We start from the raw sequence: 12888 nt of genomic DNA, 5'->3' as shown, positions 1-12888 counted from the left end.
GATATGCATGTAGCTAGCAAACATCTGCTTCCTGATGACTCTCCCCTGCCCCTTTCAGGCTATCTTCAGTCTGGTGGTTGTTTCCTTGGTGAAGTCATGCATGCGGATTTGTCAATTCATGGATGATTTCCTGTGCTATTGGAGCCCTTTCATAAAGTCCCCACCTGTGCTGATATCTTGAGGTGTTTCTTTCTGTAAGTTTTAGAGTCTTTCATTAAGGTTTTTTTGATCCATCTTAAAATGATTTTTGTGCAGATGAGGGCTATAGATCTAATTTAACTCTTTTACACTTGGCTATTCAGTTTTCTTATCATCATTTGCTGAAGAGGCTGTTTTCTTTCCCAACGTATGCTTTCCATACCTTTGTCAAAGGTTAGGCGGCTGCGGCTATGTGGGTTTATTTCCGGGTCCCCTATTCTAGTCCCCCAGTTGTTCACCAGAGCTGGGCTCCCTTTAGTAGCTTCCCTCCTTTGCGTACCAGCGGCCTCTGCTGGCCACATTTAGTTTTGCAGTCTGTGGTCAGCAAGGTCCAAGCCTCCTGGGACAATTCATATCCCAGTTCTAACTTGGGGAAAGAAGCGTCTCTCAAGTGCATTGGGAATTGACCAGGCAACTGGAGTACTGAGATCTGTACAGGAAGACCTGACTGTATACTTTTAAAGTCCCCTAAACATTAGTCACCCTGCTGGAGGGTGAGTGGGTATGTGTGTGGAGGAAAGGTACTCCATGGGAGCGTCCCCGCACTTACACTGTACTGCAGGGAACCTCACAGCAGATAGATAACTTCAGAGGTGATCCACTTACTTCTGGCTTCAGGCTCAGGGCTATCAAATTCTATATTTCTTCCCAGTTGAGGAGGTTTGCTCTACCACCCAGAGGGTGCATTTCCCTATATACTTAACACCCTGAGCCGAACCTCTGGCCACTTGTCCCTTTTGCCTTTCAAATGCATTGCAGGCCCATCTCTCACCTGGGGGCCATGGCAGGTTAAATTAAGGCTCCTTGATTTGGGATTGCTCTATGTTGTAGGTCCTTGAGTCAGCTCAGGTAGTGATATGTTAGTCCTTATGATGGCACTCCCACGCTGCACTCTGAGTCACAGCAGGTGACAAGATGGAATTCATCTCCATGGTTGACCCATTTGCTAGAGGGATCGTTGTCTGACCCAAACCTGCTGGATTTGAAGGTTTGTGAGAGCTACAGGTTTGTTAGGCGGTGGGACTGCCAGTCTCTTCAGCCAGGCCATCTGGCTTGTCTTTTGAATGAGACTCCACTTTTTAAGGCTCCGGGTGCAGAGCCAATTGAGGGGAGCTGTGTTCAGCACCCCCCTTCCCTCCACTGAATCACCTACCTTTATGTCCAGCTGTCTTACCACTCCCTTTGGAAGTTAACAGGGCTCTTCCTCTCCTCTCCTCTTGCGAGCACAGTCTTTGTTCAGTGCATCCATGAACAACAGATGAACAGGCGGCAGGTGAACACCTCCTGCCTATTCGGCCCAGAGCAGCCACGTTGGTTATTAGATCGACTGTTGCAGTATCATCCTGTTTGGATCCAGGGAACCTTCATTTTTACTAATGATGGCCTCAAAGCAAATGAGTAGTAATTTTGTTACAGAACATTGTTATAATTTATTCTACATTTAATTATCATTGTTAATATCTTATGGCACCTGCCATAAAAGTTGAATTTTATCACAGGTGTAGTTTTACATCAGGTGTAGTTTCAGGCCCCCGCTGAATGTCTTGGAATTATATGGATTAACCTAAATGTTGCCATAAAGCAATTGCAGAAGCTTTCTCTACTTCTCTTCCAAGTTAAGCAACAGTGAGTTGGGATCTGAGCTTGGTGGGGCCCTCCTGAGTAGTCAGGGAGAGGAACTTCTGAAACACGGACGTCAACAGCTTGCCCAAGTAGTGTTTAGCCACATCTTCAAAAGTTTCACTTTAGTTTGAATGATCTGCACATGCTACTCAGCTTGTTGTAGGTGTCTCGTGGCACAGGGATGGAAGTGTCAGAGATTCAACAGTGCCACCGTCTGCATTTAAAATGAACTCTGATTCAGGCCAGCAGGTCCTGTGCTGGAGACTGGGAGGCTCATGGAAGCAGGCCTGTCACCATCACATGTATTCCATGGGTCTCAGTGGTGTCCCAAAGGTTTTTCATTGACTTCTCATACCATCAAAAGTGTTGCAGCGTGGAGCTGACGAAGGCATTTGATCAGGTGTTAATTATTGAGCCACGTTAGTCTCTGTGTAAGGTTTTTCATTGACTTCTCATACCATCAAAAGTGCTGCAGTGTGGAGCTGACGAAGGCATTTGATCAGGTGTTAATTATTGAGCCACATTAGTCTCTGTGTTTACAACAGCTGGGGGTCCAGGCCGGCGAGCTCAGCAACTGTGATTTCTTCCCTTCTCAGTGCTCCATGAACTGCTTAGGAACAGCATTACTCTGTTTTCTTAGCCTTTGGCCCTTTCTACGAGACACTCTTTAACCAGTGGTATATTAAAGGGGGTTAGAGTTCCATGTTTTTTCTTCCTGTTGAATCTATCCTATCAGATCACTCTATAATTTTTAAGAAGTATAAAAATCAGAAAATGATAATGGGTAGAACTGTGAAAAGAATGTAGTCTCCAGCCTAGTTGGGGAAGATGGTAGTTATGTATATCCTTTTGCTCAGGAGCATTCTTGTTTGTGAGGACAAATCCTGTTAACTTTATATTTAGGACATCAGAAGAAGTACCTAGTCCTCTGCTCTCCTACCTCAGCTAATGAACAAAGGAAGAGAGAAGAGCCTGTATGTCCAGAAAGTAATCAAATATGGCTTTATATATCAAATTGAAATGCTCAGTCCCAAAGCCAAGTGAAAATTTCTTCTTGGTTTCAGTCATAAACAAGCAAAGTCTCGGCCCTCATTGGAGACACTGAAAAGAGACTGTGAAGTGCTGCTCTGAGATGGAGCTGTGGGTTGGTAGAACTGAGGCTCTGATCTGCACCGCTGCTGCCTTCGGCTCCGTGTGGGACTTTGTTCTCAATGACACTATGTGGCAGTGTGCCTGCCAGCCACAGTTCACACTGGCAAGAAAACAAGAGCACACTCATTCTGTGAACACTGAAGTCACTAAAGCTGTAAAGTTTTAAAACATGAATATAGGATAAGTTTGCAGTACGGTTCCTTCATAGAATTTTCATTCAGAAGTTACTAATTACTAAGCCAGAATTGCTATTTCTTTTGATAGGGTTTCCCATGTAACCCTGGCTGGCCTGGAACTTGCTGTGTAGACCAGGGTAGCTTTGAACCCATTGAGAGTCACTTGCTTATGCCTCTTGAGTTCTGGGATAAAGAAGTTCATCACAACACCCAGCTTCTCAGTGGCTTTAATCCAATGTCTCATTTTATATATTTAATCCCGTAGGAACTACCTCTTTATGAGGTGGCTTCTAATGGAGTATATTTCGATATTCCCAAACTCTTAGCATTTAGAGTCTCCTATTGGGGATGTAAACTATACATTGATTACATGGTAAATTATTTGTTGAAACATTGGGGATGTCAGGTCATGCATGTTATATATTTACAGGAGCTCAACCCCTATATATAAGAATTAAAAAGACTCAAGGAGACAATTAATGCCCCCCCCCCCCCCCCCCGGTTTCTAGTTAGTTCTTTCAAGTACATTTTAGTGGTTGACTAATGTCCCAGTTAGCTCAGGCTGCCATATTAAAACCATAGGCATAATTTCTCTCACAGTTCTTGAGCCCAAGAGCCAGTGATTAAGGTCCTGGATGACCTAGGCTCTGGTGACAGTACTCTTCTTGGCTTGCCAATGGCTTCTTTCCCATCATGTCCTGATGTGGCCTTTCCTGGTGTCATCTCTTGTACGGGCACTAATCTTAACTGGTTAACCCCCTGCTCAACATTCCCATATTATTTAACTTTATTTCTTCAAGGCTTCATCTGCAAATGCAGCCAGACTAAGGGCAAAGGCTTAGGCAGACAGGTTTTTTCTTTGCAAGGGTTGGAATGGGGTTCCCAGATGCTTTTCCATCCAGAGAAACTGGTAATTCAGCATTCACATACAGAAGCTGGTTGCCTTTATCAGCTCTGTAGACTTTTGCATTCAGTTGGGAAAACTGACTTATAGATTGTATTGTAACTGATGCTTTATTACTAGGCAAAGCTATCCCCTCCATTACTATGAGGTTGCTGCCCCTCCCCTTCTACTGAGGCTGTGACATCAGGGCTATTCTTTTTGCATGTGAGCCTGTCGACTTTCCAAACACTGCTCTGTCACTTCTTCCCATCACATGCCACCTCATGTTCCTTTATTGAAGAGTTTGTACCAGGAACTGGTTAAAATTTTATTTCATGACTTACCTTAATCTGTGTAACTGTATTAGGTGTTTTTACCCTCTCTATGGCGGTCTAGAGAGTAAACAAAGCCTGACAAAGGCCTGATTCAGACATTGGCTATTGTTATGGTATGAATGTAAAATGCACCCCTGCCGGGCCTGGCTCTTGTATTTGAACACTTGGTCCCCAGCATGTGGTACTGTTTTGGGAAGTGTGGAACCTTTTGGACATGGGGCCTACCTGGAAGACTTAGGCCACTGGGGACAGGCCTTGAAGGTTCATAGCCTAGCCCTACGTCTACCTTCTTTCTCTGCTTCCTGGTCTATCAATGGTAAGCAAGCCTGTTACTGCAGAGGTAGATCTGCTTCAGCCACCATTTCTTCCCTGCATGATAACTGAGCCCTCCACAACCATGAGCCAAGGCAATCCACTTCTTCCTGATGCTGCTTTGGTCGGCGTTTGGTCAGAGCCATGAGAAAAGGTAAGTGATATGTCAAAGCTTGTCACTTTCCTTCCACGGCACCAGAAAGTGTCATCATGTTCAGGGACATCAGGGAACAAGAAGAGGTCTTGCACTGGGAATGCCCCTTTAGGGGGATTCTAGGCATTTCATCTTCTGCCTATTAACTGGTGATGATAACTATGTGATTATTCAGCATATGATCCAGTAACGAGTCTCCTACATCTTGAAGTTCAAAATAAGTTTGAAACCTTGATCTTGTACAGTTTATATGAAAACAACAAAGTACCCTGGTCGGACACTCAGGGGATGTGAAGCTTTGAACACCTTGGCAGCCATGTTCAAGTTCAAGTAGACCTGTCAGAATCATTTTGGCACTTTTACCTCTGTTCTTCAAGTGAACCTCATCTTAAAGTTTAAGTTCTTTCTTCTGGCATCTCTTGGTGCTTCAGGTCTATGGCACCATAGCATGGCAAACAGGAATTTGTCAACAGCTACCTGCCAAATAGAAATGCAGAGTGACCCCATAAAAGAATGAGGTCAGCAGATACCAGAGCAAATGCTCTTTGGTATAGATGTGGACTTTGAACATGGTTTAGGACGCCTTTGGGGAAGTGCAAGATAAAAATAGCTCAGGGAAGCACCGAGTTCCATCCACCCTGTCTACCCTAGACTGTCTATCTGTGAATTTGGCAGGACGGACTGATGACAGCGCATTGCCACTTCTTCGGTTTCTATTAAAATCAACTTGGTCTGGGAATGGTTTCTTTCGTTCATTTGATTTTGTGTTATAATCTATTACTTTCATTTCCTTTATTTTTGAAGATGTATCATCACCCCGAGACTAAACATGATGGGAAGTACTTGTCAAAGGGACATGTACATTGCACAAAACATCTAATTCTAACTTTATTTCCATGCTGATTTGGATGTGTGCTTATTTCAAATGACAGCTAATTTAAAATGGAAAGTAAAAATGCCATGGGTAGAGATTCTCCTTGAAGTGATAGGAACTCAGTAGTCTTTGAATCAGTTTATAGTTTTCTTTTTTAAACTGTTTATTGGAGAGTTTTGCATTATAATATGGTGGACAACTTGCAAGTGAGCTTAGGCATCACAGCAATGATACTTCTAACACACTGAAGTCTTTTTAAATTGATTATTTTATTTTTGACAATATCATACTTGTATACAACGTACTGTGCTCGCAACCACCCCTACTACCATCTCAGCTCCTCCTTCTATGTGGACCCCTTTCTTCCTTCCAAGTAGTCTTCCTCCTTGGGAACCCTCCTGCCTTTCCTTTCTCCTCTGTCTTTCTGTGTCTCTGTCTCTCTGTGTGTCTGTCTCTCTGTGTATGCACACAGTCACAGCTACTATGCACACATGATTGCAATGGTCATGTCGTATCCCGAAGACAGTGCCCACCTCCCCTTCCTATCATTTGGCTCCCATAATCAAACATACACTAATATTTGGTGCATAAATGTTTAAAATTTTAATTTCCTATAAGTGGATTATTTACCTGATATATCATGATCTTCTTTAGTTCTTTGTTTTAGAATTCAGCTTAAACTGTGGCTAGTGTTGGTTTGAATTCTATTTTGTCAGACATTAGAACTGCTACACTTGCTTTCTTTATTTCTAGTGGCCTTGTTTCTGTATTGGAACTTTAGCATCTGGAGTTGGTTTGCTGAGTAGGAGGGTGGTCTGGGAGCTGAGGTGCCAGGGACCCCTTTCCTGTCATCACTGGGAGCTAGACAGATGATGCATTTCTATTAGCTTGATGTAATTTTGTCCATCCTTTACCCCAAGGTCATGTTCATGTTTGACAGTGAAGTGCATTTCTTTCATGCAGTAACTAGATAGGTCCTAATTTCTAGTCCGATCTGCTTGTCTGTGTCTTTTGATTGGGAAACTGAGGCCATTAGCATTTGGTTATTATTGAAATGTGTGTTTCAATAGTTGCCATTTTGCTTTTGACATAGTGCGTGGCATTTCCCTAACAGTTTTGTTTACTTACTGCTCTTTTTGGTTTATTCTTTCCTGTGCCCTTCTGTGCTCATCTCTTTCTTCTGTATGTAGGATAGCTTTGAGTATTTTCAGAAGGGCTTGCTTGGTGGCCGTGACATCCTTCAGTTTGTGTTTATCGTGGGAAATCTGTCTTTCTCCTTCATTCATGATGGACAGCTTCACTGGATATAGGAATCTAGGATGAAAGTTACCTTCACAACTTCAAGTACAGCATTCCATGCTTCCTTGGTCACTAGTTTCTATCCAGAGACCTGCTGTTTTTATGACTTGGTATCTCTTACTTGCTGTTTTTGGTCTATTTTCTTTATTCTGAATATTTAGTGTTTCAACTATAACATACCTGAGGAAGTTCTTTTCTGTTTGCCATTCAAAATGGAAGACCATTTCTTTTACTAGTTTTGGACATTTTTTTTTGGCTAGGATTTTATCAAATATTTTTTATGATTTAGCATGAAATTCTCACTTTTACATAGCATTTATGGTCTATAGATTTGATCTTTTAGAGATTTCTGTCTCATATATTCTGCATCTCTTCTTACTAATTTATCCTTGTCATTATCTGAATGGTTCTATTTCATCCACCATTCTTCAAGCCCTTATATTCAGCTCTCCAGTTGATCTACTCTGTTGGTGAGGCTTTCCACTACCTTTTCCCCACTTACTAAATTTTTTATTTCTAGTATTTCAGGTTGAATAGCTTTCTCTCTAGTGTTTCCATTTCTTTACCGAATTTCACTTTGATATCTTGTATTGGCTTCATGTTTCATGTGGCTGTTTGTTATGTTATCCTTGAACTAATTTAGGAGTTTACTCATACCCTCTTTGATTTCCTTGAACATATACTAACAATCATTCTTTGAGATTTAATCTAATTCATTCTCACTGGAGGGCCTTACTGTGGTATTAATAATTTTTAAAAAAGTTATAGTGTCTTGGTTTTTCATATTTCTTTGTTTCCTATTGAGGTTCATGCATCTGGGACTGGGTCACTTGTTTTATTTTTCAGTCACTTGCATTAGTTTAGTGTGCCTTCAGCATTCAAGTAGGACAATGTAGTAGGTCTGAGGTGTTGTTTTTGTTTACTGAACTAGATAGAGCCCTGAAGTTAGATAGACCCTCAGTGCATTCATTCAGGGCATCAGGCATGACGCCTAGCACTACACTGGGAGTCGGAAACTTTCTACAGAAGCAACCACAGCTTGTGGATAGGCCCACTGTCAAAATACAGCATCAGTCAATTAAAAAACAATTCCTGTAGCAGGAATCTTAAAAGGTCTTATTAATAGAATCAAACCTGAAGCCAGGTATTGGGATAAAGCTGGAAGATCAGAGAAGCAGAACAAGCCACAGCCTCACCTCGCCAATTCCTCAGCTGATCCTGTTTCCTCAGACTGGAAGCCTCTGAGTCCTCATCCAGAATGGGTCTCAGATGAACTGTTGTTCGAAAGCTTGAAAGCTTAACCAGCTCTAGTTCCTGGTCCTCATGCCTTATGTACCTTTCTGCTTCCTGCCATCACTTCCTGGGATTAAAGGCTCACTTTCTGGGGTTAAAGGTGTGAGTCACCATACCTGGCTGTTTGCAGTGTGGCTTTAAACTCACAGAGATCCAAGTGATAGGATTAAAGGTGTGTGTGCCACCATTTTCTGGCCTCTCAATCTAGTGGCTGTTCTGTTCTCTGACCCCAGATAAGTTTATTAGGGTACACAATATTTTGGGGGAACACAATACCACCACAAATTCCCTTCGATACCATAGTTTTAGGAAGTCAAGAAATGTGGATAGTACAATGTTTTCTTTTCTTTTTCTTTTTTTTTTTTTTGTCTTGAGATAGAGTCTCACTATGTACTTCAGGCTAACCTTGAACTCACAGAGATCTGCCTGTCTCTGCCTCCCGTGTGCTGCGATTAGAGATGTATGCTAACATGGCAAGTGGCAGTATTGTTTACTAAGAGAGTTACTAAGGGTTTGAATAGAAAGAAAATAAGCAGCTAAGATTAGAGATTCCTATTGGGATGACAGAGAAAAAACAGGAGGCAATAGAGACAGGGAGCAAACTGAGGTAGCCCTGGCTGAGTGAAGAGCGAAAAAGAACCCAGTTCCCTGGTGGCTAAAACAAGGAACCCTCAAACTCCAGGCAAGGCTGTGTTCTTTGGGAAAGCCTACGAAAAGGACAAAGAAACAACAAAGGGAGAGAAGGGGACGGAACGGGCCAAAGCTGACCCTCTAAACTGACATTAGGTATTAAATAAGGCACACAGAGAAGAGAAGGAAGGGAGCCAGGTGCAGAGCCTGAAGGTGGGTGCTGCTTTCTGTCTTGCCTCTAGGGCAGAGGTTCTCAACCTTTCTGATGCTGTGACCCTTTAATATAGTTCCTCATGTTATGCTGCTCCCCAACCATACAATTATTTCATGCTACTTCATAACTGTAATTTCACTACTGCTATGAATTTTAATGTAAATATCTGATATGCAATGATATGCAACTCCCAAAGGGGTCGTGACCCTCATATTGAGAACCACTGCTCTAGGCATTCTCTCCAGAGCTCCCAGTTGCTTGGTATGTACCAGGCATTTCTTAACAGACTGGTGGCAGGTGGTAGGTATGCATCTAGATGGCCTTTTTTTTTTTTTTTTTTTTTTCTGGTCAGGTTGCAAAGTAGAGGCCTTCCTGAAGTTTGTATGTGTTTGGAGAAAAACTGAGTCTGTGTTTCACTCCACACTGTGGCTCAGAAATTTTTTCCCTTGAAATGTTTATATTTCAGTTCTGACTCAGTTTTTTATCCTGACAACTAGAGGTAGAGGTAGGCAGCCCAGGTTCTAGAGTGCAGTCCCATGATGCTTGCTCTCATCTTTTTCCTCTGGTGGCCAAGAACCCGATTTGCCTGTTCAAGTACCAAGAAAACCATTTTCTTGATGGCTCCTTTTCTGTGCCCCTGCTGTGCATGTCTCTCACATTTCCCTTTCCCACTGCCTTTTAAAATGTCTGTTACTGAAAGATCGGTGCAGATTTTTTTTTCCATCCTCAGTGGCTCCAGCCCTCTGCAGTTGCATGCCCTCTCACTCTTAAAACAGGCTAATCTTTCTGGAATGGACTGAACTGGGACTTCCTCTCCTTCTGTTCTCCTTTGCAGTTTCCTGTTTCACTTTGTTACTGAAACTAGAGGTTGTTGCCACCCCCCTCTTACAGTGACTCTTCTCCAGTGCTCTTCAGTTTATTCTCTGTGGCCTTGTGCCACCCACCGTCTCCTGAAAATACAAAGGCCTCCTTAAAGTGTATGAAAATATATCTAATGAACATTCTTAGAGGCCAATAACCTCAACATCATCAGGAATAGAAAAGACAAATAGATGCTGGTATAGTCATCAAATAGAACACTTCACAATGATGAAAATCATTGGGCTACAACCATAAACATCAATGTGAGTAAGTTTCATAAAAATAATATTAAACCTCCACGGAAAATTTCACATGCTATAAATGCATGCTGTCATCTATGAAGAGATGGACTGGTCAAAATGAAACTTTACAGTACACAGGAATATGACAATACTACTAAAATTATAACTAAAAACAAGGAAATGATAAACCCAAACATTAAATGGTGAATTACCCAATGGGGATGGATTAAGTGATGAGGAAGTACAGTAAGGTGTGAGGTCTCTGAAGGGACAGGTGATGTTCATCTTTTAAGTTAAATTCAGGAAGCTTGAGGTTTTTTTTTCTCTTGATGTATGAGTTCCTTTAACTCATAAATATGTGTATCCATGTGTATATACCACATGTATTTACAAGATGAATGAAATAACTGACAGTATACTGTAACTGGTTATTCAGGATTTAGATTAAGATCCCAGAGTCAGAATTAACAGAAGAAGTCATCAACAACAACGTAGTTTGCAAGACAGTGTTCAAGGCCTCCAAAGTGACTCTATGCTGGCATAGATATGGATGTCTGTGGTTCATGTGGACAGTTTAGACTCTCATTCTTGGTGCATGGAGACCAGATACAGAAAGACTTGCTTACAAAGCCTTTGAGCTACACTTACCAAGAATGCTAAAGGAAGACATTCAAAAGAGTAATTTTTTGACTGCTCCATTAATTATCCAAGTCCCTCTAGTTCCTAGTTTCATGGTCCCAAACCATTGGCTACCTTCCCATATTGGTAGAGTGCATTTTTAGGAGAAATATTCTAAAATAGCTTCACATTCTCAGCCCCTTTTTACTTCCTCTTCCATTTCAACATTTCCACGTTTGGTTCCTCTTTTGTCTTCTCTTTACTGGTTGGTATCTTACACTTTACACAGTCAACACTTTCTTCTTCCTGTTATCATGTGTTATGAGTGTTAAGTTGAAATTTTTATGTCATTGGATATTAGGGTGAAGCTTCTAATCAGCTTTCTGATGCTGTAAAAAGTACTGGAGGCAATACACTTGGAATGAGAAAAGTTTCTTTCTGGCTCACAGTCCTGGAGGCCCCAGTCTATGGTTGTTTAACTCATTGTTTTCAGACATGTAAGGTGAAGCAATGGGTTGGGTGGAAACACATGATAGAGGAAAAACAATGTAACTCATGGTTAAGAGCAAACAAGAGGGAAGACCATGGCTCTATAATCACCTGAAGGACACCCCACCCCATCTAAACTATTTCAGCTCTAAATCACCTCAGATCAGTGCTCAGGATGATCAGAGATTTAAACACAAAAATACCCATTAGAAAAAGACCCACTGACCCTCAATGTTGGCAGTTTCCAAGTAGATTTGCGCAGAGAGCTTAAACTGATCCTGGTAACATCTGCCTGCCCAGGGGCACTGCACCTTTCCAGCTCTGCAGACTGTTTCCTTTTACATATTTACTGTTGGTCATTGTTCTACCAAGGCTACACCAGCCAAGGCTGCATTCACTTCCACAAAGCTTCTGAACTTATTAATGCAAGTCCCATGCTTAGTCATGAGGAGAGGAGGTAGCATTCTAAAGTGAAAACGATTAATAGGTATCAAGGATTCAAGGTACGTTTTCTAAGTATGATAGAGTTGCCTTGCAGCAGGGCCACTTTAAGGCACTTAGAGTGTACATGATCCTGATTAGATGTGTAGAAAAATGACTAAGTGGTTTTTACATCAAATTTGGCCAGTCTCAGGAAGTGACCTGATAAATTCAGGAAGCAACGATCTTCACTTCCACTTAGGTGACAGCAACTGTTCATTACACAGAAATGATGTTTGAAGAGATGCAAATGCTATTTGATTATATATGATCCTTCTCTATCCCTTAAATACATACAAACATCATAAAAAGACCTTAGCATGGTGACTCATGCCTATAATTCCAGCACACTTGGGAAACCAAAGATAGATGATCACCATGAGTTTGAGGCTAGCCTGGGCTACATAGTGAGTTCCAGGTCACCAGGTGTTCTGTCTGGAGAACTGTCCATATGATGGGTGTTCCAAATGAATGTTATGTAGTAAACAAAAGTAAAAAAACAAACACAAATATCAGACAGAAAGCATCATCAAATTGGGCACCTACAACATCCAGCAGAAACTGTAGCTAGAGTTTTTCTCTCTGGGTCCCGCCAAGCCCCAGCAGTCCTGTAGTCCACTTATAAAATAAACATACAGATACTTACATTATTTACACTGCTTTGCCATTAGCTCAGGCCTACCATTGTCTAGCTCTTACACTTAAACTCAGCCCATGTCTGTTAATCTATATGTTGCCATCTGTTCCATGGCTTTACCTGTTGCTTTTACATGCTGTTCCTTGGGTGGCAGGCTGGTGTCTCCTGACTCAGCCTTCCTGTTCCCAGAATTCTCTTCTCTGCTTGTCTCACCTATACTTCCTGCCTAGCTGGCCAATCAGCATTTAATTTTAGAGAGCGAATATCCATAGCAAGAAACTGGCTGGGGAAGCCTTGTTGAAATGGTCGTGTTGGAATTCCCAAGAAGGAAGTCCTAGGCCAATTTCTGTCTGTAGAATAGCTTCTGGCTTCTCATTTCCTCTCTAAAGCATTTGTCTATCACAGGAGAAACAACAGT

The sequence above is a fragment of the Onychomys torridus genome, chromosome 5 (genome assembly GCF_903995425.1).
Source record: "Onychomys torridus chromosome 5, mOncTor1.1, whole genome shotgun sequence".
In the NCBI taxonomy this organism is placed as follows: domain Eukaryota; kingdom Metazoa; phylum Chordata; class Mammalia; order Rodentia; family Cricetidae; genus Onychomys; species Onychomys torridus.
This window is presented reverse-complemented; position numbering follows the sequence as displayed.